The sequence below is a fragment of the Mauremys mutica genome, chromosome 23 (assembly GCF_020497125.1).
Source record: "Mauremys mutica isolate MM-2020 ecotype Southern chromosome 23, ASM2049712v1, whole genome shotgun sequence".
NCBI lineage: Eukaryota > Metazoa > Chordata > Testudines > Geoemydidae > Mauremys > Mauremys mutica.
In genome coordinates, this window is record NC_059094.1 from 11,916,448 (window position 1) to 11,938,154 (window position 21,707).

Genomic DNA, 21,707 nt, shown 5'->3' on the forward strand with positions numbered 1-21,707 from the left:
AATTCCTGAGCAAGAGGAGATGAAGTCAGAGTGATTAACTACTGGAATTTACCAAGGGATGTGGTAGATTCTCCATCACCTGAAGTCTTTACATCAAGACTGGATGTTTTAAAAACAAAACCATCCTTGATTACAAGATTAAGGGCTTGATGCAGGAATTCCTGGTTAAAAATCTATGGTCCATGTTATACAGGAGGTATCATTGGTCTAGGTGATCATAATGGTGTCTTCTGGCCTTAAGATCTATGAATTTACAGACTTGGATGTGGGAGGAAAAGGAGAAATCCAGGTCAAGGAATAAAGTTATTGAGAGTGGAGGCAAACAAAGATCTAAATCAAAGAAGGAGATGGAGGATATATGAATATACTTACCCAGAAAAATCGCTTCTGTTGTCTTTCAAGAATTAGGCAGAAGGAAGTGGAGATTAAGCCTCAAGATTTCTTGGCCAAAATAGGCAGAGGGAGGCCAGATCGAATCAACCTGTCAGAAGATATGTACAGTTGAAGACATAAAACAGACCAGTATCTCAACATATGGTAACATGTCTTTAAAGACAAAGCTCAGTGCATAGGCATTTACATGCATTGTTTGAAAAGTAACACTGGTCAGTGACAGGATCTTTCCTAATATATTTGAAAATAACTGAACACGTACAGAAGGTACCATATTCACAGGAGTCCTTGGATTCCTTACACCATAAAGCCAGTCGTGGTTTTGGATGGTTTGAAGTACTGTTTGTAACCAACTGTTATGTGTACATATTTCTACTGGTGAGGGAGATTTTCAAATGCACAAAAGGCAGCTAGATGCTCACTCCCACTGCCCAATTGGAGTGAGGTGCCCAACTGCCACGTGTGTCATGGAAAATCTCCCCCCAAGCGTTAAGCTGAGTTGTATGCTGCCTTCATTGTATATAGAACATTGGAAAATAGCCCCACCAGAAGGGCGTAGTGAGGTTAAATTAGTGGGAGGCAGTACAGGCTAGTGATTAGAGCAGGAGATGGGCAGGCCAACAATCTGGGTTCTGTTTTCTGAGTCTGACATTAACTCACTGTTCAACCTTGTGCAAGTCCCATTCTTCAGTTTCTCCATAAACTAGGGACATTGATACATATCCAGCTTTGTAGGGTTTATAGAGAGCTACTCAGATGACAGGTGCTTTAGGAATGTGAAGTATTAATTATAAATTGCTATTCTTATCTGCTATCCCGCCCAGTGGAAACATGTAACATTCTGCTCCTTCTGTCCACCTTCTGCAAAAAAATATTTTTGTATTTCATTATAGAACTGTTTATTAAATAAACACTTTTTTAAAAGATAGGTACAGCTAAGGGTCAAACATAATAATGTGGGAGCTAAAAGTATTTTTCTATCGTTTGTTAAAAATCAGCAATGTACAAAGCACAAAAATATAGTTTCTGCCCCAAGGAGCTAACAATCTAAGGTCCCGATCCTGCATTCTCATTGGCCCGGGCAATTGACTCAAGGGGATCAGAATTAGGTCAGCACTGATCACTTTTGAAAATCCCACTTTTAATCTTCACAACAGGCCAGTGAGGTGGGTCCATATTATCATCTGTTGTACAGAAACTGAAGCAGAGAATTCCCCAAGATCATAGAGAGATATAGTGTCAGAACGAAGCTTAAGATTTCCTGGCTCCCAGTCCTGTGCTTTGACCACACCTCAGTACTGTAAATCCACAAGCCTGAGATGAAAGTCTTGTGGAGTACGAAACAGCCAGAATAGTACTAGTGAATTCTTGTTATGGACAATTAGGCCCCATATCAATTACTGTGAGAGCAAGTTGAGATGAGTTTTGTCTAGGATAATTTCATCTAACTTCACAGCTTTCTAGGAGTGCTCCTTGTTGCTTGATATGCATAGGGCAGCACAGCTAGGATCATCCTCCAGCTGGTACAGAATTAAACCTGCTTTAAATAGCAATATTAAAGAGATAGCATCAATGCTGGAAGACCTAACATCTGACTTATTTTCCTTTCATTTGTTTGCAAAGTCCATGTAACTTTTAGTACTTTTTTATGTTCTTGAATTGTATCAGACTGACATATGATGAATGCAGACAGAAACATGCATGGCATGGGGCTTTCTAGCAGGATAGCAAAGTGGCTGTTTCCAACCCTCTAAGATCAAATCTAGGCCCCATGAAGCTGACCTTTGGCAATTCCACCATGGTGGCACTGGCCTTGATTCCTCCACACTTTAGGAATCACCCAGCCCTGATGTTAAACTGAAGTGATATATTTAAGCCATTAAGGACAGAGAGGGCATTTCCCCCCAGTTGGCATGCAGAACTCCTATTGACTTCAAAGAGGAGATCTGCCTGGAAGTCTTGCAATCATGTGGAGCAACTGAGGCTATAACCTTGACCCAGCTGGCTATTAACTGCTGTGAATTTTTGGACCCAGAAATCATTATTGCTATTGTAAAGAGTGAAAATATGTTAAAAATAAAGTAGTTTCCTTTTGGTGAGTTAAAAAGTTGGCATTCACATGGCCCTGGATGGGGTGCTCTGTTTACAGCACTGGTATTTTTCTAGCACTGAATAGTGGTACAGTAATCAGTAATGACAGGTTTCAGAGTAGCAGCCGTGTTAGTCTGTATCCGCAAAAAAAACAGGAGTACTTGTGGCACCTTAAAGACTAACAAATTTATTGTAGCATGAGCTTTCGTGAGCATCCGAAGAAGTGAGCTTTAGCTCACGAAAGCTCATGCTACAATAAATTTGTTAGTCTTTAAGGTGCCACAAGTACTCCTGTTTTTTTTGAGTAATCAGTAAGAATGCAAGACAATTTTCAAGATTATTGTGGGAGGTTAATGGCCACTATCCAGAGGGATTCTATTTGAAACGCAGAGCAAAGTGTGTTGGAATTCAAGTAGAGAGATAGGGAGAGACTCCACTACTGACTCCATCCCCCGATGACTCTACTGAGATGCTGAAATGTGCTCATATTTCACAGCAGAAAGATTTGCAAGTTGACTGCATGCTTGACAAAAGACAGGAAATATTGAGCTTTATGGAAATGAAGATTTATTTAATTTGAAGGGAACAAAAAGATCCACACCCAGGGATGCCGAAGAGTCTAGGCAAAGTACCAAATCACACAAGCCAGTTTCACAGTAAAACTGTAAATTCAAGATTTTTTTTTTTTACTGAAAAATACACTGCATGAGTATTAGCACGATAGTGCTTGTGCTCTGTTTATTGTTTCATTTACACAAAAACCTCAAAGAACTTCACAAAGGTGGCTATATAGTATCCCCAAATTAGATTAGATAACTCTCATAGCAATTCAGTGGCCGAGCTCGGCATAGAACACAAGAATCCTGAACCCAAGTCTGCTGCTGTAACCAATAGACCACACTGCCTCCTGCAGTAGACAGCCCTGAAAGATACAGGAGACTGGTAACAGAATATGGAGCCTCATTATTAGGTTGCCAGGTGAGCCCAGGGCAATGGTGACTGAAAGTGTCTTCTTGATAGGTGAAATGAGGTAGTGGTCTCAGCCCAATTAGTATTTCCCAGTTAAAAGGCAGCTTCAGTGTTGGCACCCAAGAGAGCACAATGGCTAAATGAAGCTAAACAACCTTCTTCCTTTCCAAGTATTCTCTTCAGGTAAGTGCGGAGGTCTTTGTTTGGGGGCAGTGTTATGGCTATGATGGAGACACAGAGGTCTCCAAAGCTCTCAAATGGTCCCTTTCACAGTTCACTGAAATTCACTGAAAAACTCAAAATGCTGCATTGCTGTTTGTTTTCTCCAGTTTCAAAATCCAAATCCTCTTCATTTACAGCAGGAGACATTTTAGCATCTGAAGCTGGCTGGCTTTTGGTTTATAAATGCGTTCCCATGCAGAGTGATTGTGATGTATGTGAAAGTTACATCCGTTGAAACAACAAACAAACAGCTTTCCCAAGCTTGGCCACAGGTACAGTTCTCCCCTTTGCATTAAAAGCTGTTTGATTTGCTGTCCCCTTTGTGATCCCTGTATAAGAATGCACAGACCATAGCTAATCAGCCTAGCTGCCTAGGAATAGTGATCCCCTGAGTCACCTTATCTGTCCGCTTCTCCTTTCTGGAGCCAAGATGCAACAGGAACATCTTTTTAACTGTGTGTTGTGCTAGATGATTGTATTGTAAGTTAGGAGGTGTACGGATAATATGTATCTCTTTATTCTCCCGTATATTTCTGTATTTTCTGAGACTCAGAATTGTATCCCTGCTGTCTTCCTATATAATGTTTATTAGGCAGTCTCAGATCATTTTACAAACTTCAGGCCAGATCCCACCAGCCTTTACTCACACAAATAAACGTAATGGGATTGCAAGCACAAATTTGCAGGATGAGTCCCATTATCAAGGTTATTATTTACTGAGCAAGATCAGTGTGGTCTGCAAGCTACATACATTCAGACATTGTTAATTAAGCCTTACAGTAACCCTGTGCAGTAGGTATTTATGTATTTTTGTTTTTAAAATGCACTAATCTGAAATGATCTTCTAGTATATTGCTGTTATTCTTGTTGTGCAGATGGGGAAACTGAGGAACATGTCACGGAGCAAATCAGTGGCAGAGCCGGGATTAGAACTCAGGTGTCCCGTCATCCTCTCATAAGAGCGGAACATAAGAACGGCCATACTGGGTCAGACCAAAGGTCCATCTAGTCCAGTATCCTGTCTTCCGACAGTGGCCAATGCCAGGTGTTTCAGAGGGAATGAATAGAACAGGGAATCATCAAATGATCCATCCCCCGTCGCCCATTCCCAGCTTCTGGCAAATAGCCATTGATGGATCTATCTTCCATGAACTTATCTAGTTCTTTTTGAACCCTGTTATAGTCTTGGCCTTCACAACATCCTCTGGCAAAGAGTTTCACAGGTTGACTGTGCATTGTGCGAAGAAATGCTTTCTTTTGTTTGTTTTAAACCTGCTGCCTGTTAATTTCATTTGGTGACCCCTAGTTCTTGTGTTATGAGAAGGAGTAAATAACACTTCCTTATTTACTTTCTCCACACCAGTCATGATTTTATAGACCTCAATTATAACCCCCCTTAGTCATCTCTTTTCCAAGCTGAAAAGTCCCAGACTCCCCTCCTCTTATCACCATAATGGGATAACATCTTGTTTTGATCCCAGAGATATTTTTCCTTTGCGTGGTGCAAGCGTCACTTTTTAGACATAAAACAGGAGCTCTGTAATGAGAAACTTTGGCTGGCGTGTTTAATGACCGATTACTTTTTCCTTTTGTGGCGGATTTCTTTCCGTTGTTATACTCACCGTCCTGTGTGATTACAGCTGCCTGAAATGCCACTGCTTTCCGAGGCAGGTCCAGGCAGCACCCGGAATGCGGAAAACACATCACTGCAGATTATGGTACAGTGAGTACCTTAGGGAACGCAATCAGTTCTCTAAATCTAATTCCCCTGGAAGAGGGTGTTCAATGTGTAGTGAGGGCCTATTAACAGGACAAATACCTGCATCTTCTGTAAACACAAACATGTGCCTCACACTCCCTCCTGATGTTGCTCATGTGGCCAGTTCTTGCAAGAATTAAGCCGGCTCATCTACTCAAACCAAGTTATGAGTCCTATGACACCATTTACTGTATTTTCCTTTGAAGAAGGTCCCTGGTTCTGTGAAGTGATTATGGGATCACTGACCCCATCCAGTCCACTGCTTCCACATTAATTATTATTATAAGTATCACAATAGCACCTAGGCGCTCTAGTCAATGACCAGAGTTTTAGACCTGAGCCCCAGAAATCTGAAGGAGGATTGTTTGGCATAGGCACATGCAGCCTAAGGTGGGTTTTGCTAAAAGAGCATGCATTGGTTAAACCGATGCCTAGGAGAGCCTCTTTTTATTTGGGAATTTGCCACCTGCATCTCAAGAGCACCAAGTTGGAGACAATAGGTGTCCTGAGCAAAGGGACACATTGGGGTTGGGAACATCCTGGGAGGACATGGGAACCAATCAGGCATCAGCCATCTGGGCAGCAAGGCCATATCTGCTGGTTGTCATGGATACAATCTTTCCGTCAGTCTTCCCCGATATCAGTTACCTTCCGTTTCCTGGATGCAAAGAAACGAGCTGTGAGTCTAGTCTAATTTCCATGCAGAGCAGAACACTTGACATCCAAATAAAAAGAAAAAATATTTTGTCCAAAGCTCAGACATCTCTTCCTAGCACCAACTGAACCAGGAGTTGAAGCTGACTTGCTTTTTGGTATTTCAACTATGTGAGACTGCGACTAATTCCATTTTGGTGCTGCTGTTACCTTCAAATATCTCATAGGACCTCAAAGGAGTTGTTTTCACTGCCTCTTCATATTTTTCTCGTTTAGCATTTTGGATCCAGGATAAGCCACTGTGGAGTCTCCTTATTGCCTGATTACTGCACAGACATGCAGTTTAATTTACTTCAACTGCTCATTAGAAAGTTCAAGCTAATAACACCAGCTTACAAGAAACTGGCTCAGCCTTTCAGATCCTAGCTGCTTTCAGCTCCCTGTGTGGACGAGACAATGGTGGGTCAAATGTGGCTTCAACGTTTTATAGAAGAGAAGCCCTTACAAAACCTAAAGCCAATTCCAGTGGAAACAGCCGGTGGGGATAGCACTTATTCACAGTGTATAGTTTATCTAATGAAGTTGGCAAATTTTGTTGAATCATTGGCACTCAGAGGTGTTCATCAGACAGCCAGCTCTCACTGCAGCACCATGCCAGCCAGTGAGAATGTGAAAGGGAAAATGACTAGAAAGTGTAAACAAAGAATGAAACTGACAGATGTGCTTTCATTGTCCTCAGCAGGGTAGTAGAATGCAGAGTAAACAGTACAAATCCAGGTGCCTGGGTCATGAGGCAGGTCTGCCAGGGATATGGGAGGACCTGGCAATGTAAAACAAAAGCACACTCCAGCAGAAGCACAATCTGAGTTAGCTGAAAATCTCAAATGAGCTATTAACAGTACAGTGCCTACAACACACAACTGGGCAGTTCTCATCCCACTGTGTGTAGAAGGCACTGGTGTGCATTACATCCATTCATTCCAAAGTAAACAATTTTACACTCTGGGAAATGCCACCCACCTCAACAGGTGGGAAACCTGAGAAGGCCTGTAGCGACTGGGGAAGAGAACACATGCTGGGGGGGATGCGGAGTCGCCTCTCCTGCTCCTGAGTCTCTAGCCACTCACTGGCATGCTTGTGGAAGATGGTAGCTGATTAGTCCCTCATCCTCCTCTTTCATTTTAATTTAAATCCTAGCCCAGGTCATGTGGAGCTACTTTTTGCTATGTTTCAATAGACACAGAGAAGTTAAGTCAGTTGTTCAAAGTCATGCAGTGAATCAGTTTCAAAGCTGAGAAGAAAACCTAAAAGTCGTGACTCCCAGATTCTTGGCTCTAACCCCTAAGCCACACAAACCAAATAAACTACCCAGACTCATTGGAAGTCCATGCCCTTAAGGAGCTATTCTTCTTTCTCTCTGACTCTCCGCTTTCTCCAAGAGGTGGCATTATCACACAAGTGGCACTTCACTGCTTCTTGGCTGTTGGTGCTGCTACACAGCAGGGACTAAGCCAGTAGTGAAAAGCCATGTTACAACAATAAATGGAGTGGATTAATTAATAACTTAATAATCTGGCAGCTAATGAGATATCAAACATATTCCCTGATCAACAGAGCTTTGATTCTGCTCCCAGCTGACTCCCATTAGCCACTCTTTCGGTGATCCTACTCCTCAAATCCCAGAAGTGATCCTGCTTGAGAAATTATTTGGGATGAGCAGCCCCCCCGGATCCCCCCAAATCACAGAACGGTATTATAGTGTGTGGGAATTGAGTCCTTTTACATACTTTATGAGCCCTCTAGTGGAACTAACTGTATTCTATATTTTAGAAGCCACCTGAAACTGTTCAGAGATGCAGTATGTATGCAGCTACTAGGCCCGTGTATAGTTAGCAAATGCAATTATTTGGGACCCAATTGTGCCCTGTGGCTTTTTCATATTTTGTTGTACAAAGAGTAAAAGACATAATGGGTTTAAATATGCTGGGAAATGCATTTACTTGGCCAAAGGAAAAGTAATACCTCACAAGCTTCAAAACAACAACAACAACAAAACCACCCGAGTTTGTGGCACTCTTGCATATTTGGCAATGCTGCAGCTCAAAGGAGCATGTGTCACCACAAAGGTAAAGTGGCTGCAACAATATAAAGCTTGTACTGTTGCTTCTCTGCATATTTCAGAATCTTTTTCCCCAGAGGGAATGGACCAAAGTATGAAGAAGTCTACAAAGGGACTTGGCAAGTGTTTGTTTTTTTAATTGGACGTGTGCCCTTTTTTCCTCCCTCTTCTTTACGTTAGATAAACAAAGACCTGAGAGGGGGTTGGAAGTTTTTTGGGTCTCCCAGCAGCTCCCTCCTCGCAAAAGGAATATTCTTCCCTATTTCTTTTTTACATTAGAAATCTCAGGAACACCCAGTGTGGCCTTCCCTGGGTCTGTCAGACTGATGTTTATTCTGGCTCTTGCACCTTGACCACAGGCAGGGGGAGGGCATCGAAGCTTTTACAACAAATGTCCTACCTCAGTCATATTTACTAGACATCAAAATGAAATAGATATTAGCAAACCCAAATGGTTTTACACTGTGTGACTGAAAATCCCTTCCCCACTCAGCTTCCGCTCATAGCTCTTGGCATTTCACTAGTTCTCCAGGCACCATAGACTCTTCCAGGACAGATTCTGGTCTCCTATGTTTAAGAAGGATGAATTCAAACTGGAACAGGTACAGAGAAGGGCTACTAGGATGATCCGAGGAATGGAAAACCTGTCTTATGAAAGGAGACTCAAAGAGCTTGGCTTGTTTAGCCTAACCAAAGGAAGGCTGAGGGGAGATATGATTGCTCTTTATAAATATATCAGAGGGATAAATACCAGGGAGGGAGAGGAATTATCTAAGCTCAGTACCAATGTGGACACAAGAACAAATGGATATAAACTGGCCATCAGGAAGTTTAGACTTGAAATTAGATGAAGGTTTCTAACCATCAGAGGAGTGAAGTTCTGGAACAGCCTTCCAAGGGGAGCAGTGGGGGCAAAAGACATATCTGGCTTCAAGACTAAGCTTGATAAGTTTATGGAGGGGATGGTATGATGGGATAGCTTAATTTTGACAATTAATTGATCTTTGACTATTAGCGGTAAATATGCCCAATGGCCCATGATGGGATGTTAGATGGGGTGGGATCTGAGTTACTACAGAGAATTCTTTCCTGGGTGTCTGGCTGGTGAGTCTTGCCCACATGCCCAGGGTTTAACTGATCGCCATATCTGGGGTCAGGAAGGAACTTTCCTTCAGGGCAGATTGGCAGAGGCCCTGGGGGTTTTTCGCCTTCCTCTGCTGCGTGGGGCACGGGTCACTTGCTGGAGGATTCTCTGCACCTTGAGGTCTTTAAACCATGATTTGAGGACTTCAATAGCTCAGACATAGGTTAGGGGTTTATTACAGGAGTGGGTGGGTCAGATTCTGTGGCCTGCGTTGTGCAGGAGGTCAGACTAGATGATCATAATGGTCCCTTCTGAACTTAAAGTCTATGACTCTATGAGATTAGATCTGAATTTCTAAGATTTGAAAATAATAATAATAATTATAATCCTGCTTGTTTTCTAACAAAACTTTTTAGGTCTCCTGCTCCATCATACTGAAATTGAAAAGGGCATTACCCATTTTCCCCCCTTTGCAGCTAACATTACATTTGACCCTGTGCTCCCCATCTCCATCGCTACAAGATGAGGACAATGATAATCAATTGCAAGGTTTTAATGCTGGTGAATTTAGCCAACAGACAATTTCTAATCTGCTATATATTTTTCATGTTAAAAAAATGAAAATGTGCCCAGAGGGGCTCATATTCAAAAATTTGTAAAATAAACACAGCATCTATAAAAAGATACAAGTGCAGAGAAATATCAAGGGTGCATGTGTGTTTTTTAATGAAAATAATGCATTACACTTAGGTAGCACCTTTCATCTAAGGATTTCAAAGTGCTTCATAAAGGTAGATATCATTATGCCATTTAGAAGATGGGGAAACTGAGATACAGAAGTAAAACTACTTACCCAAGGTCACAAAGCTCACAGCCAGTCAGTGGCAGACTTGAGACTAAAATCCATGTCTCCCGATTCCCAGTCCTGTGCTCAGATGGCAATGTACATCTGGCCATTTGTTTTATGTCAGTTTGCAAAATATGAACTTCATGCATTTTGGCCCCTGGTGGATTAGATAAAATCTTTATTGCACCTACTTTATACTGCAGCATAATACTATAAAGCCTGTGTCCATGGAAGTCAATGTGAGTTTTTCCATTAACTTCAGTGGGAGCAGGGATAGCAGGGCTTGCAAGGCAGGTAAATACGAGTTTCTTTTTGCCTGCTTTCCAACAGGAGCTCAGTGAGACACTTGCTCACAAATTAGCTTTTGAAGGCCCTGGCCAAAGCTGTGGTGTTGATTTGTCTCTTTCAAAGTCTGCACAGAACCATTTTTCCCCCCTCATCCTTGCATGCCACTAACTAACATGCAAGATAAACATCCCACAGCAGCAGCCTAGAATAAGATATAGTGGAAATGAGGTCAGTGTGTTGGAAACAGATAATAAATAACGTTACATCAGATAATATTTAACTCAAAAATCCTATCCACTCACACAGCAAGAACTCCAGTGTACAGTAAGAATCCTTTAAAAGGCCACAAGATCCACTGGATATTGACAGCAATCATACATTAGTAGTTGGTTGAGGGCAATGGTAATAGGTCACAAAAAAACTGATTACTCACCTTCTCGTAACTGTTGTTCTTTGAGATGTGTTGTTCATGTCCATTCCAATCAGGTGTGTGTGCACGCACATGCACAGTAGCTGGAAGATTTTTCCCCTAGCAGCATCCGTGGGGTCGGCCTGGGCACCCACTGGAGTTGCGTCTTCATAGCACCCAATAAAGGGCCCTGCCGACCCACCACCCCCTCAGTTCCTTCTTGCCGGCTACTCCGACAGCAGGGAAGGAGGATGGGTATTGGAATGGACATGAACAACACATCTCGAAGAACAGCAGTTACGGGAAGGCAAGTAACCGTTTTTTCTTCTTTGAGTGCTTGTTCATGTCACTTCCAATCAGGTGACTCACAAGCCCAAGTTCAGGAGGTGGGGTCGGAGTTATTCACTGGTTGGAGAACTGCTCACCTGAAGGCCGCATCGTCTCTGGCCTGCTGGGTAATCACATAGTGCATGGCAAAAGTGTGTATGGAGGACCACGTTGCCGCCCTGCAGATTTCCTGAGTGGGAACCTGAGCCAGGAATGCTGTTGACGAGGCTTGCACCCTGGTGGAGTGCGCAGTGATCGGAGGTGCAGGAACCCCCGCCAGGTTGTAGCACTCACGAATGCAGGACATGATCCATCACAAAATGCATTGCGATGACACAGGCAGACCTTTCATTCTTTCCACCACTGCCATGAATAACTGGACCGATTTTCTGAATGGCTGAATTCTCTCAATGTAGAAGGCTAGCGCCCTACGGACATCCAATGCGGCTTAGGGTACAATACCAGGAGGAAGATGTTCTGGTTGATGTGAAACTGCGACACAACCTTTGGGAGGAAAGCAGGGTGAGGTCTGAGCTGAACCTTGTCCTTACAGAACAAGGTGTAAGGAGGCTCTGATGTTAGGGCCTTAAGTTCAGACACCCTCCTGGCTGAGGTTATCGCTACCAGGAACGCCACCTTGTAAGAGAGGTAGAGCAGGAAGCATGATGCCAAGGTTTCAAGGGGGGGTGATTCCATGAGCCTAGAAAGGACCAGGTTGAGGTCCCAAGCTGGGACAGGCTGCCAGACATAAGGGTATAGCCTGTCGAGACCTTTAAGAAACCGGCTGACCATCGGGTTAGCAAACACAGAGCGTCCCTCCGCGCCCGGTGAAAGGCCGAGATGGCAGCTAAGTGAACTCTTATTGATGACACTGAAAGCCCCTGCTGCTTCAGATAGAGAAGGTAGTCCAGAATAAGCAGCACTGAGGCAAGTGTTGGGAATGAATGACGCTGTGCCAACCAGACTGAAAATCTCTTCCACTTGGCAAGGTAGGTGGCTCTCGTAGAGGGTTTCCTGTGGCCCTTGATCAGTCAGTTGTCGAGGTATGGAAACATCTGTACCTGGTGCCTGTGCAGGAATGCAGCGACGACTGCCATGCACTTGGTGAAGACTCAAGGTGCTGCTGACAGGCCGAACGGAAGGACTGTAAATTGGTAGTGGCTATTGTGAGGTACTCCCTGTGGGGCTGAGTGATCGCAATATGAAAGTAAGTGTCCTTAAAGTCGGGGGCGGCATACCAGTCTGCTGGATCCAGTGAGGGGATGATGGAGGCCAATGAGACCATGCAGAACTTGAGTTTCTTCATGAACTTGTTGAGTTCTTGCAGGTCCAGGATGGGCCTGAGGCCACCTTTGGCTTTTGGTATTAGGAAATACCAGGAATAAAAGCCCTTGCCCCTGTGCTCCTGAGGAACCACCTCCAATGCCCTTAGTGATAGGAGCAACTGAACCTGCTGGATAGGAATTGTTTGTGAGAAGAGTCCCTGAAGAGGGACAGGGAAGGGGGGTGGAAGGGTGTGAGGGCATAGAATTGGATGAAGTATCCCCTCTCTACCATGCGGAGCACCCAGCAGTCTGAGGTGATACGGGGCTATGCACAGTAGAAAGAGGACAGTTGGGACGAGAAGGTAAGGCGGGGTGGATCCAGTCTTTGGTGTGGTACACTGTCCTCGACCATGCCTTCAAAAGGTCGGTATGGGCCCTGAAGACGGCTTGGGTTGTCCCGAGCCCTGGCCAGAAGGTTGATGCGGCCTTCTGACTGTCCTGTTCCTCATCCTGGTGGTTCTGGTGACTGAACCGCTGAGGAGGCTGCAGACGGAAGTGTTGTCGCTGTGTTGACGTTGTGTAGAGACCCAGGGACCTGAGGGTGGCTCTGGAGTCCTTTAGGCTGTTTAGCCTCTTGTCCGTTTTCTCCGAAAAAAGAGTCTCACCCTCAAAAGGCAGGCCTTGTATGGTCTGCTGGACCTCATAGGGGAGACCAGAAACCTGGAGCCATGAGCCCCTTCTCATGGCTACTCCTGTGGCCATAACCCTGGTGGCAGCATCTGCCCCATCAAGTGCTACCTGCAGGGACACCCCTGGAGATCAGTCTCCCCTCCTTGACCAAAGCCAAAAATTCGGCATGGGAGTCTGAGGGGAGCCACTCCGTGAAGTTAGCCATTGCCGAGCAGGTATTGTAGCAATATCTGCTGACGATGGCCTGCTGGTTAGATATTCGGAGCTGTAGTCCCCCCGTTGAGTACACCTTTCGCCCGAATAGGTCTAGTTTTTTTTAGCATCCCTATTCTTGGGGGAAAGGCCCTGAAAGCCTGGCCTCGCACGCTGGTTAGCAGCATCTACCACCAGAGAGTCAGGCTGGGGGTGGGAATATAAGTGTTCATAACCCTTGGAGGGCAAAAAGTACCGGCGTTCGTTATGCTTGGTGGTGGGTGGGAGTGAGGCCGGGGTCTGCTACAAGGTCTTAGCCATGTCTGTAATTGTCTTTATAAATGGTAAGGCGATACGGGAATGGCAAGAGAGGGCTAGGATGTCAACCATAGGGTCTGCATCATCTACCACTTCCTCCGCCTTAATGCCCTGACCCTGGGCGACCTGGCACAGCAACTGCTGCAACATCCTGGAGTTTTCCAGAGCTGGGGCTACAGAAGTGCCCGCCAGCGTCTCATCTGGTGAAGAAGTGGAGGAGGCTACCAGAGGAGGTGGTTGCTCTCTACCATTCCTACCCGAGGGATCTCATGACTGGGGGGACTGTGGTTGGTTGGCCCAGTCCCAGTGCCACGAGGCATTGGTGGGTATTGGTGCCAACATCGGGTCCCACGCCTGTGCCAGTGTAGACGCCTGGTGTAGCATCTGCACTGGGGTCTTCATCGAAGATGCAGCCAGCACCGTAGCAGCAATCTGAGCTGCCGACGCCTCCAGTGCCGAAGGTGTTGTCAAGGGCGGCGCTGCGGTCAGTGCCAATGTTGGTGACGGTGCTGTGGCTGATGGCATTGATGCCGGAGGTAATGGCTTGGTCGCTCGTCGTGGCAGAACAAACATTGCAGACGCCACTGATGCAGCTCTCGAGTGGGATCCTTGGCTCCGACCCTGGCCTTGATGGAAAGCTCACGGAATCCAAAAGGGCCACTGAGCTGGGTTCTGCCATTGTGTGGGCCACTGCATTGGGAGGGACCCCCTATGGTGCCTTGAACTGGACCTTCTGCTTCTACTATAGTTAGAGTGGTACAAGTCCAACTCTGACTCTGATGTTTCAGAATAGGAGGACCAGGCCGGCGCTACACCTCTCAACGTAGAGCGCTGGGAGCCTGGGGACTGACTGCACTCCCTGGATGGAGGTGCTGGCGTCGGGGGGTGCTGAGGTGATGGGGATCGGCATGACATCATTGCCGGCTTTCCCTTTAACTGATCGGGGTGCCGGGATGGAGCCTACGGTGCAGATGCATCCTCTCTCCCTTGGGGGCGAGAATGTAAGTCTAAGCAGGTCCTGCGCTGCTCAAAAGCCTCCAGGGTGGATGGGAGCGACAGGTGCTTTGAGGGGTTCGGCGAGTGCGATAGGCCCAGACTCGACTGCTTCACTTGGGCAGAAGTCAACGTAGCCCCACTCTGAGCCTCGGTCCAACTGAGGTGCCACTGATGGCTGGTCCCTGGATCTTTCCAAAGAGGATCGTCGTTTCTTCCGTCCTCTTCTTCTTCTGTGCTGGTGATTGGGACCGGTGCTGAAGGCTGGAGTGCCCCTTAGAGGGCTCCATGACGGTGCCGAGCCTCCTTGGCAGTGTCTTTCTTCGACACCGGATCTCTAAAGATGGTGCCGAAGCACTCCGTGCCAAAGAAGACATACTGGGAGCGGGATGTCTGGCGCCTGGGTCCAACTGAGGTTGGAGAGCTGCCTCCATGAAGAGGATTTTAAGCCGCTGCTCCCCCTCTTTAAGAGTTCTTGGCTGGAATTCCTGACAGATCTTGCAGTGGTCTTTTTGGTGACCCTCACCCAGACACTGTAAACAGGAGGTGTGGGGGCCACTTTAAGGCATGCGCTTCGCACAGTCCTAGCAAGGCCCGGGGATCGCAGCATGTCCCGGTGACAAATAAGGGGGGGAGAAAAACAAGGGGGGGAACCACCCATAACTGAAACTTAGAAGTGAATGAACTACGCTATACTAACCAACTAGAACTATCTATCTACAGCGAAAACCGAAAGTACTGCTAAGCCGCTTGCCAAAGCAAGAGCAAGGGAAGTTCCAGCTACCGTCACTGGTGGTAAGGAGGAACTGAGGGGGTGGCAGATCGGTAGGGCCCTTTATTGGGTGCCCAGGCCAACCCCACGGATGCTGATAGGGGAAAAATCTTCCGGCTACTGTGCACATGTGCACACACACACCTGATTGGAATTGACATGAACAAGCACTCGAAGAAGAACCTTTCACCATTGTGTGCCTGGTCAAGGGTATCCAAAGTCAGCCGTGATTGGAAATAGTTATCTGACAGCCATTCAATGGCCCCTGTGAAATCAGTGGGTGGATCTCTTAGTTTCTAATGGACAAGTTCTGCTTGCAAAACCACCACCACTTTTGGCACTCCGACTTTGTCTACACTGGAACTTCATCCGCAAATTTTTTGTTGTTCAGGGATGTTAAAAAACCACACTCTTGAATGACAAAAGCTTTACTGACGAAAAGCGCCAGTGTGAACAATGCTTTGTTGGCAGGAGCGCTCGCCTTCCAAAACTACCGCCACTCGTGGGGGGTGGAAGCTTTTTGTCGGTATGAGAGCTTTCTCCTGCCAACAAACAGCAGCTACACTGTGCACGGCTGTAGCAGCAGAGCCATGTCACTAAAATCTGTGTGGTGTAGACAAAGCCTAATTAACCAATGGCAGTCTCAGCAGAGGCAAAGGTGGGCATGGAAATAGGCATGCTTGGGCACTGCCACATATATAAGGCTGGCACTATACTAGGACTTTAGAAAATCACTTAATAAAAAAGATTAGTAATGGAAAGTGAACCCCAGGCAGGGTAAATCTCCAGTTTGAGACACATTGGTGGAATGGAGCAGTGGAAACTTGGATAAGTGAACCAAGATGGTCTCAGTCTTGCAGTCTGCACCATCACCCACTTCAACAGCTTGGGATCTGCCTTTGTGCGGGATGGGGATTGTCTCTCAGATCGAGAAGAGTTGCAACAGGAATGCAGAACCACAGTGTTTTTGTGGGGTACCACTGTAAAGTTTCCTGTTTGTGAGGAGAGGCTGATATTACAACCTACATAAGCAAAACTGTGTGTGTGAGGATTACTGATGGGGGATGTGCCCAGACCCCGTGGGCATGACTGCACAGAGGCCCAGGGCAAAGAAGTATCTGTTCTGCCTGCATGTGTATCCGGTTGTGTAATGAAGTGAGCTACCTGTTCAGTGTTCAGATTGCAATTGCTCCATATCTGGGCTGGAATCCAATGCCTTAGGGAATAAACCATCCCACTGTTCCCTGCTCCAGTGCACACAGGCAGTGTGCGCACAAACCTGGTGCTGAGCATAAACATTGTGTGGTAAGGAACTTGATGACGTTGGGGCTTTTTACCTTCAAGATCTGGGTCCAGGCAACCCCTGTTGTTAGCAGGGCATTATGTAAACCAGATCTATTTCAGTGCGTCATAACAGAAGCATTCATGTCATGGCCCCTGCGAATTCTGCTGCACACCTTGTCACGAACAACTTCAAATGAAGCATAGACTGAACAGGGACACTGGATTTACGGCTTATTACAACAATCTGTAACCCACTAACCCTGTCCTTTTGTGCTATGCCTGCAGAGGTGTTAATGGGCCACTCTACCTTGAATAGTCCATTACAATATGTGCTAACTGCTTATGCTAAACAATCTGTTCCACCTTGCATTTAGCTGAGATGCTCTGAGTACCTTTCCCAGACCTCAAGAGCTCTGTATGGTTCAAAAGTTGGCCCAATAAAAGATATTACCTCACCCATCTTGTCTCTATTTATTTTTCATTTAATTTTAACAGTTTATAAATTCATTGCAGTCTTGAAGACCTTCTAGGAGCCGAAATCCTAAAACAGCTTTCAGGAAACAGTCTGTTTTGAACTAGGCCACGCTGGATCGTCACATAGTTTAATTTTAATTGTAAGTGCCTGGGGGCAGAACTGCATTTTCTCCTACACTTTGACTTTGCTTGGGGAAGAAGCTAGTTTTCAGGAAGTTCAAAGCAGATTGGTGCACACACACACAAAAGTAAGTATATTTTCTGACAGACAGTGAGTTTTAAATAGGCTTGGCAGAATTCCTTTTTATAAAATTTTCAATGAATAATATAAATGGTTATTTTTAAGCTTTTTAAAATACTTTTATTTATTTCAATTTTCACAGCTGTAGGATATTATGGGGGATCAGACAATAGTTATTTAATGATGGTAGACATTGAGATTAAAAAAAAATAAAGCTGTATAACTGTTAAAACACAAATTTTCAACATTACATGGCAAAATATACAAAGTAAATATCCTTAAATCAAACTCTAATAAGTTCTCAAGCAGCATTTTTCTTACTTTGCCTATCTATACATTTTGATTATTGATGGAAATATTTTTTCGTTGGGGTGTGTGTATGGTGAAATCAACATTTACTAATAAAAATCTAAGCCTTCCAAGTATCAGAAAACTTGATTCAATCAGAATTTAATGTGGCTTATGAACTGGGACAACATCCTAGATCCTGCAGTGTATTTATATTGTGAAAGAAACTGGAGAAAAAGCAAACGCACACAAAATATTTGGGGTGGGCTGGTTGGGTAGAAAAGTGAGGGAACACAATAATAAGTGGAGGAAGCTTGCAGTGAAGTGAGGTTTAGATAATGTGATTTATACTATAACCTCAATTTCATGATTTAGCCATCCTGACAAAATAATTTTACACTAATGAAAGTGGGATAATATTAGGCTTGTGGATACGAATTTAAATTTGGCTCTGAAATAAGTAATCCCCTGCTAATTGAGGACAGATAAGGATGACAAGGGTTCTCAGGTTGGACCCAGATCTCTAGGATAGCTCTGATAGCAGCTGTAACAACTCTTCAAGAAGGTTGATTCAGTGCTTCAAGTTCTAGCCTAGGCCTTGGGATACCTGGATTCAATTACTTACTCCACCACAGACTTCCTGTGTGAACTTACAAACCTGAATGAAGGTCTTGCCCTTCCCTACTGCACATGTGTGTTGTGAGGATAAATTAAGATTATGAGGTGCTCAGATCTTGTGGCAAAGAGAGCTATATAAGTACCTTAGATAGAGAGACCACCAGGCTCTTAAGGGAGCCTCATGTTGCTTAAGTGACCAGTTGCATGATTCTGCTCTTTTCAGGCTGGAAGAACATCAGCACAATGGGGAATATTAGAGCATACCAGAGAATTCCCCTTCTCCATCCTAAAAGAACACACATTAGTTTTTGTTATTAAAATGGTTTGGAAACACCTGCTTGTTGACAAGCACAGGCTATGTTACAGGTTGTCAGTGTCCCAGCTTGTGACACATACAGTAGTTCCAAGTACAGTATTGATTTTACATTTGCTGGTGGTGCCACCACATGGTGAAGTGGGGAATCGTCTCTTAATCATAATACAACCCTGCATCCTGTGGGACTGGCCTGAGCTTGCCAAACACAGTGCTACTCTGGCAGTATGCTTCAAACCTGACTTGCAGGGATGCCCACACTTTTAGGGGTGAGTGGTGTTCATTGAGTCCCTATGGCCCATTCAATTCTGGGCCTCTGTGAAGAGGCTAAACAAGTGACAGGGACACTTGTGCATTAAGGCTGAGACCCAACGAAATCATTTCACATAGGCCACTGAACAGCAAATACAATTTAAAATTCTTTGGTATTATCTCCACTTTAGAGAGGGAAAAATTGAGGTAGAGGTTAAATTAATTGCTGAAGGACACAAAGACAGTTGGTGCTAGGGCTGGGTTTACAAGCCATGGGCTTACCATCCTTATGCTTAGATCACATTCATCTGCACCAGCATTAAGCACCAAGAGATGCCATGTTGTTAGAATAATGTCCTCTCCTATGCCTATCTCTTACTGTCTGTATCAGTGGAGCTAGACTAGTAATTCTTGCCTAAAGGTAACTGCTGTCTTGTCTCATCTGTGACCATTGTGCTGTATCCCTCTTGTACAAGAGGGGCACAGCACAGTGAAAATGACTAGAAGAATTTAGATCTGAAAACTGTTGCTCCAGGGAAAATTTCAGTTAGAAACCCAAAGATAAACTGAGTAAGATCAGCTGAATAATGGAAGATGCTGTAACCGTAGGTGACAAAATCATCATTTAGAAGGGGAAATCAGCCCTAAAGTCTGGTTTTGAAGGACTAGTCCAGATGGCAAAAAGCTTCCTGAACCCTGACTTAGTAGAAGTTAGAGATGGAAAAGACCTATTAGGTCATATTGATGCCATCCCCTAGCCATTGCAAGACTGTTTGTTATGCTGTTTTCTAGTGCTTTCTCCAGTCTAATTTTAAGAATCCAAAATAATAAGGTTTCTACTATTTCCATTTGAATAGCTCTCACCAACAGGAAGTTTTTTTGTCCTATTCAGCCTAATTTTTCTTCCTTATTCCATCATGTTGCTCCCAGTTATACCACTTTTGAGCACCCTAAATAATTCCTCATAGCCAGAAGTCTATAAAAGACAGCACCAGGCTCTCTTACTACCTTGCCCCTCAGTTCAGGCAAGAGACCTTCCACACTCATACTTACTAAAGTTTTTTTTTCCATATAGGCCCAGATCCACACAGGGGTTTAGGCACCTAAGTCTCAGTTTTAGGCACCACTGAGATCCACAAAACCCCTACTTGGCTGTTGCCTAACTCTCTAGGTGCCTAAATTCATTTGGAGCCTAAATTTCTGCTGTAAAAGTTTCATAGGCCCCTAAGTTTCTGCCTCTGGGCAAGTGCACTGCTGCCTCCCTCTAGGCATCTGGTCGCTTAAGCCCTAGTGCAGGGTAGTCAACAGGCAGACTGTGGGCCAAATCTGAGCCGCCAGAGGCTTTTGACTGGACTGTGAAACTGCTGGGGGGCTGTGGGCAGTTAGTTCTGGGGTGGGGGAGGTCTAGTGCAAGTAGAAGAGTAACTGGCTGTGTGCTGGTGGGCTTGGGGGAGCTGGTGCCCAAGGCTGACTTATAATGGGGGAGCAGAGAGGGAAAAGTGTCCCCTCCTGCCCTGCCTAAATGGAACCATGCCGGGTGCACTGGGGTCTCAACCCCTGCTGGGCAAGCCGGGCAGGACTCCATTTAGGGAGGGCAGGACACTTGTCCCCCCATGAGTTGAGTCATCCTCAGGTGCCTGCCGTGGCTCCTGCTATGAACCCCATGGGGGTGGGGCTCCATTTAGGGAGGGTGGGGAGGCACCTGCCACCCTGAGTTATGTGTCAGCCTTGGGTACCAGCTCCCCCAAACTCACCACCATGCAGCCAGTCATTCCTCTACCTACATTAGCTGTCCCCACCCTCACCTGCTCTCCGGAGTTTCATGGTCCGGTCAAAAGCCTCTAGCAGTCTGGATTTGGCCCATGGTTCGCCTATTGACTACTCCTGCAATAGGCCCTAGGTATATTACACAGCATTTTAGGTGTTTGTTGAACAGGGGCACTTGCGGTGTGAAAAATGTTTCTCTGCAGTCCGGACCTTGACTGTACCTTGATCAAGAAATTTGGACCTTGAGAAAAAATAATTGACTACCTCTGCCCTAGTGCGATCCACAAACCAGATGAAGATAGGCATTTCTCCACCTACATTTCTGTCTTATAGGCATGCTCAGAGCACATCTAACTCCGCACAAAACAGTGACCACTGGATTATGGGATATTCTGATGTAGGTCTCCCTCAGTCTCTCTGTTGAAGCCATTCCACTTTAATCAAATTATTAAATATTAATTGCACCAGAGAGAGATTCACTTTATAGTCCAGTGGTGACAGCACTCAGCTCCTTGCCAGGCAGAGGGGGAAACTGAACTGTTGAGGTAAGTATCAATGAGGCAACGCAAGTGCCAATTAATGCTACCTAACTCTGTGGGGCAGGACTACCCACCCCTAGAGGCAGGAGTAGTTACATCTTTTGGACAGTTCAATTCTTGGCCTTTCTGCCACCAATGCAGCCACCACATATAGGGGGACTACCTGTGCTATATTTGAAGGGGAGTTATTTCGTTGTTCAAGTAATGCATTCTGAATCTGTACAGAATGCTTTGTGCAGGTTTTCATCAAATATTTGTATATTGTGATACTGTACACCTGAAACATTACAAAAGATGCTGGCCCTTTAAAAATAAGCCATCCCATATTTTTCATGCAGTAGTCAGTTTCCTTTAAACATAGGTGGTCCCTAATGTAATGTATCATTTTAAAAAGGATTATGAGTGTTACCTGTCTACCCCCCTTATTCCCAAGTAACATATAAAACTGGTGATTAAAGAGCCCATGGCAATTTGCATGATTAACTTTAACAGCAGTCCTAGACAAATACAAATTAGGGTAAGTGCATTCTGTTTATCTA

At 45.0% G+C, this 21,707-nt stretch overlaps 1 long non-coding RNA gene across 1 annotated transcript; it reads right to left on the reverse strand.

Moving 5' to 3' along the window:
• Window positions 1–271: 271 nt before the first annotated feature.
• LOC123355248 lies at window positions 272–20,210 on the reverse strand. The gene is made up of 3 exons (XR_006575026.1): window positions 18,441–20,210; window positions 10,145–10,295; window positions 272–481 (listed from the first exon to the last, which is right to left on the reverse strand). It is a non-coding gene; the product is annotated as an uncharacterized LOC123355248 (long non-coding RNA).
• Between the last annotated feature and the right edge of the window lie 1,497 nt (window positions 20,211–21,707).